General features: G+C 41.2%; 1 pseudogene; it reads left to right on the top strand.

Moving 5' to 3' along the window:
* Positions 1-94: 94 nt before the first annotated feature.
* On the top strand, positions 95-4,931 carry LOC119350093 (annotated as a pseudogene).
* The last annotated feature ends 1,064 nt before the right edge of the window (positions 4,932-5,995 follow it).

Genomic DNA, 5,995 nt, shown 5'->3' with positions numbered 1-5,995 from the left:
TTTCCATTTTCGTTGTTTTCTTCCCCTCCCCCGTTGGATTTAGGGTTAGGGCGTCGCTAGCCGCGGGCCACCGCCGGCGCCGGCGCGGACGAGGATGGGTTTGTGTTCCCGCGGTCGAGGGAGGCGGCGGGGTGGCGTTCCCGCGGTCGAGGGAGGCGGCGGGATGGCATTCCCGCGGTCGAGGGAGGCGGCAGGGTGGCCTTCCCGCGGGCAGAGGGAGTTGGCGCGGTGGTGAATTTGAATCTGGTAGCATTCCAGCAACTGGATTGATTCAGGGAAGCAAACCACAACTCTTTCAACATGTTGATGTCTTGCCGACCCAATCATTAGCAGGTTTTCCTTGGCCGCCAAGGGATTTAGGTACTTGACTAATCAAGGTACAGGGATGTTTTTAGCTTATGTTTTTGGAGAATCGATGGGGATGTTGAGTCGGTTTAGAAATGACATGATAATGCATTTCATGATGAACCTAATGGAATCAACTTGGTATTCTAGATGTTGTTGATAGTTTACAAAGTATGACTTTCAAAATGTCTGATATGCACTATATATTTTTTGCCAATGAATCACTACTCGTTCTGCTGCGCAACCCAACATCCCTAAATTCATAGGTTTGTCAGAATTTTTTAGGTGTTCATGTATGTTTTTTCCTAGCTTCTGATGGTTCGGTTTTATGGTTTTATTGACTTGTGTTTTTTCCTTTTTTGTAGATGTTGCAGGTAACTCTGGTGAGAATGAGGGGAGTAAGAAGGCTAAGAAGAAGATTAAGAAGAAAGTCAATCTATGTGGCTTTAAGTCAAGGTTTAACTCAAAAAGGCTGGCTCAGATTGGGAAGCAAATATCACCGGAAAAACAGAGAATCATAAGGGAGGGACCGTTTGGAGACTTGTTGGACATCCGGTCTTTCAAGGTGCCCCATGAGCTCATTGAGTTTGTTGCGATGAACACGAATCACGTACTCTCTGAGTTCAAACACAAGAACAAATCTATCACCTTCAGCAAGCTTATGGTGAAAAGGATTTTCAACGTGCCATCCGGTGATAGACCCGTGAAGCTTCTAAAGAAGAGTGATGAACATGATCTTCGCAACATCTACAAGGAGGGGAACAGGGCTCCAATCGCCCATGTTGTCAAGTTGCTCACTAGTTGCAGTGAGGAGGACGTGGTTATGATAAATAGGACTTGGGCACTCCTTGCGTTGGCAACAGTTTTGTGCCCAGGCACGGGCAATATGGCGAATCTCGAGTATCTTGCTTCCCTCGAAGATATGTCTTTGATGCATGAATTCTCTTGGGATGAGCACTTGTTGGCACGAGCTATGGAGGAGGTTGGAGTCTTTCAAGAGAAGAAGAGGATGCAAGCAAACGCAGAAAAAGAGTTTCAGATTGCTTCATGCCTTCCCATGTTAGCGGTATGCAACGCAACATTACGAAATACCTCCATCTTTCCCCTTTGCTGCATGAAACCTTCATGCCTTTATGATTTTTGTTGGCTAATGTCCTTTTTCCATGACATGCAGATCATATACATGGATCATGTTGATATCCCGGCTGGCCTCCCAAATGAGCATGCTATTGATTATTCCGTGCCAAGGATACGTTTTGTTTGCCAAAAGGATTTTGAGTGGTTGGATAAAGTTGACAAAAACAAGCTCACTCTTGTCCAACCTTTCTACGGGAAAGACACCCATGTAATTTTGCTACATCCCGCCTATGTATTTTCCTTTGTCAATGAGTATTAACACACCCATGTAGCAATCTTTGCTTTTCCAATTTAGTTTATGGAACCTTTCTTATTTATGCCACTCATGTTTTGTTTTCCTAGATCCGGAGTTTGTGCAACACCCCCTATGCAGCACAACTTGTGGGACAGGAAGTTGGTGCTGAAGCAGCTAGTGGGAAGGGAGTTGGTGCTGAAGCACCTAGTGGCCAAGGAATTAGTGGCCAAGGCAGCCAAATTCAAGGTGCTGAAATTCAAGCAAAGGACTCTCAATCAAATGAGGCTCAACAAAATGTTGATGCTGAACCACACCTATCATCATCGCTCAACGATTGGCTGCAGCAATCATTCCCTAGCATGCAAGATCTAAGGGTACATTATCTTTTTCATTGTATTCATTTCCTGTTTACCTTTGGCTTCGCATTATTTTATAATACCCAGTTGCAAGTGTATATTTATTTTGATGCATCCTTTATGTTGATGTGCAACAACCATGTTCTGTTTTTGCTTCATATGTTGTTCAAGTTCATACATACTATGTTTTTTTGCTACACCCATATGTCTAGTGTGCTACAACTACATTCTGTTTTTGCTTCAACCATGTCATAGTTTTGCTACATCCATATCATTAATTTGCTACCTACATAGTTGACAGTAAATTGCTACAGTCACACTCTTTATCTGATGCGTAGTGACACAGCATCATACCTACTTGTTTTATCGCTTCATCCATACCTCTAATGTGCCACACCCACATTTGTGTTTTTTTACATCCATACACATGACTAAAATGTTCAATACTTGCCTTCTTGTAGGTACCAAATCAGTTTCAAATGCTTTACGACAAGCACAAGGGTATTTTTGCATCGGACGTGGATGATGTTGTTGGCAAGTTTGGACAGTGTTTAAAGGGATTACAGTGCAACCGGATGGCAGCCCTCCTTCGTGATGTTGGAGACGCCATCACAGCTACCAGTGAGCCCAACTTCTCCTTTGAAGCACCTATCATGGACGAATGTCGCGGAAAAGAGAATGATGCTAAACCTGCAAATGCTGGCATTGGTGCTCAAGCTCAAGCTGAAGGTACAACACCTAGCATTAACAAGGATGAAGTCACCGGATTGAAGCAACAAGTTGCAACCGAGGCTGCTGAAACTCCTGAGCAACAACGAGTGAGTTTCGAGATGGAAGGCAACGTCTCACCTCACAGCCCCCCACTCTTCTATGATGCACCCAGGAGTGCGACAACCGGCATTTGGGACGACGAGCCATCCTGTGAGTTGTTCCCAAAGGGCTCCGAAGAGTAGGAGATGATGCATTGCACGGATGAGCCTATAACCAAGAAGAGCGCAGTCAACCCCATATTTGAAAACATCCCCGTGTTCCCTGTTTCAGATGATGATGACAGCCCAAGTATGCTTCCTTCCTCCTGCATCATTTATTTTTGTTTTTCTCCATCTCTTTTTTTTCGCTACATATGTGTGATTGCAGCAAATACTCTTTTGTACAATCCCTTGCAAACTCATCCATTTTTGTTGCTTGCTACAGCCCCTAAGATGGTCGCTACAGAAGAGCAAATTGTTGATGCAAGCAGTGGCCCTAGCACACATGACAAGAACACTAGGAAGAAGAGGATGGCCAAAGTTCCAGCCGTAAAAAATACCAAGGCAAAGAAGCAAAAGGTCGATGCAGCTGTAGCCACATATGAGAAGTATGTAAAGCATGGGAAACCATTGAGGAGATCACATGCCAATGAACAAGTGTGAGCTACCTAAGCCCTATCTCTTTTTGCTTTCTGTTTTTTATTTTTTCCTGCTCGAAACGAATGATTCATTCGGTTGCATCTATGCTAACAGGACACCTTTCATAAAGATAGGTGGATTTTACATTGGATACAAGAAATTCCTGGTATGCTTCAAGCCTCGCGGGGATATGAATGATGAGGTTATGTCCCTATGTATCGAGATGAACAACGTAGCATCCCATGCAGCAAGTGGTACTAATCTGAAGAAATACATGTTCTCAGTCCACGCGGGGGTAAGTTTTTGCAAAAACAAGCAATGCTTCATTCCTTTTTTTTCTTCACATTTTTTGTTGCAACACACACTAACCATTTCGAGGTGTCTTTCAAGTAAATCTTACTAAAACAAGACCCAACAACCTTCCAACCAGCAAAACTCATACCCGAGCTTGAAAGGGCTGTGACAAAGTTCAAGGCGAATAAATATGACCTCGTAAGTTTCTCGAGAGCCTACTTTTGTTTCACACCACAAATACTTTCAAAACATGATCCAATGATGTAGCATTTCCTTCGAAACATATGTAGCAATTATTATTGATGTTTACAACATCTCTTTGAAACATATGTATCAATTCTAGTTGTTGTTGAATGCTTTTTTGTTTGTAGTTACAACATTGGAAAGCTTACGTTCATTCCTACTAGGCTGTAACATTTTTTACATGTTCTAAGTACCTTTTTTGCCTTTCTTTTGTGTTTTACAGCTTTTTGTCACAATTGTTCATGAAAAGCATTGGATAATTGTTTGCGCAAACTTGCTATACAAGCAGTGAAATGTATTTGACTCAATCCATTCAAAAGGGAAACAATCTCCTTTGAAGAAGCAGGCCAATAACCTGGTAGGCTCATGCTCTCTATTTTTATTTTTCTGTTTTCCCTTTGATTCATCTACATAAATGCCCTGTTGTCATCTTCACACACCTCATCCTTTTTTTCAAACTTTGGTGCGTATTTTTCGGTTGTAGATCACAAACTTTGCAGCCCTCGCACAAGAGTACAGCCAATTCAATGTCAATGTTGGATCATTCGCCCGTGTTGACCTAGAGGATTACCCAAAGCAAGATAATCTGTGAGTTTTCTTTTTGAATTTTGCTTCAATGATGTGTTCCATTTCAACAATTTGTTGTTTCAACTATGCATCGGAACTATGAAGGATAAAAATTTTTATCTCACAGATGTGATTGTGGCTTTTTCGGGCTCAAATATGTGGAGAACTTTGATGGGAAGTCAATGAAAGAGTTCAATCAGGTACTTTCTTGTCATTTTGTTGCAATCTACTTTCTTTGTTTTCAATACTCATGCAACACAAGAATAATTAGTATCATACTTGCTTAATTTTTTCATTCATTTTTACAGGAAGATGTGGCGCGATACCGCATGGATGTGGCGCACAACCTTTGCACTCACCCAATGAACAATGCCCCAATGGAGCGGGCATTCATGGAAGAGTTGGCGGCTTAATTTGCGGGAGGGTTCAAGACGATCAAGCTCGTTTCCTTTCGTTAGGTCTAGAATCATGTCTGAGGTGGTAGCGTTCTGATGGTATTAGAGTAGTGCGCGTTCGTATGTACCCTAATGATACCTTCGGTAAACATATGTGTTCTTTTGGTATGTAAACCGATGATAACTTGATCTCTTTGGATGAAACACTTCTTCCGTTTTTAATGGATGTGATCTTCTTCTTGCCAACATGATCATGCATTGACAACTGTTTATTGTTTTGCTGGTTATGAGCTTCATCCATAGAAGTTTCAAGGGAATCTCTATGCAATTTTCCCCTCGAAACCTTTTTCATGAAAACAATATGTGGATACTGCATTGTCAGAGTCAAATTGTTGGAAGCTTACAAAAAATAGCTACAACCTTCTGTTAGATTTGTTGCAGGGCAAAATTTACATTTTTACCTGCAAATTAGCTACATCCCTGTGATATTATTGTTGGAAGCATAATGTAAATAAGCTTCCTTCCCAAACTCTTGCTGCATAGCAAAATCAACACTTTAAATCAAATCATTCAAGGCTTTTTCCCTTTCATACTTGTTATTTTGCTTCAACCATGTTAAAAAAAGCTTCAACCATTGTTTGAAAAAGCTTCAACCATGTTTCCTAAAAGCTTCATCAATAATTTCAAAAAAATTCAACCATGTTTTTCAAAAGCTACAACCATGTTTCCTTAAAACTTCAAACATGTTTTTCAAAAGCTGCAACCATGCTTTTCAAAAGCTTCAACCATGTTTCCTTTTTAAAAATGAATCAAGCTGTGGTAACAACAATCATTGAGTACTATTTTACAAAAAAAAAGAAGTTGGCACCATCATAATTAAAAATCCATCATTCTGCACTTTGAAACCACACATGTAGTAATATGTTGCAATCCCAAAACACAAACATTCATAAGACATGGGGTGTTACAAGGTAATTCATCAATTTTTTCCCTCACGAAACATCCTAAAGTGTAAGGATTGGGCCGACACCCGGA

Source organism: Triticum dicoccoides, chromosome 1B (genome assembly GCF_002162155.2).
Source record: "Triticum dicoccoides isolate Atlit2015 ecotype Zavitan chromosome 1B, WEW_v2.0, whole genome shotgun sequence".
NCBI classification, from domain to species: Eukaryota; Viridiplantae; Streptophyta; class Magnoliopsida; order Poales; family Poaceae; genus Triticum; species Triticum dicoccoides.
This window is presented reverse-complemented; position numbering and strand designations above follow the sequence as displayed.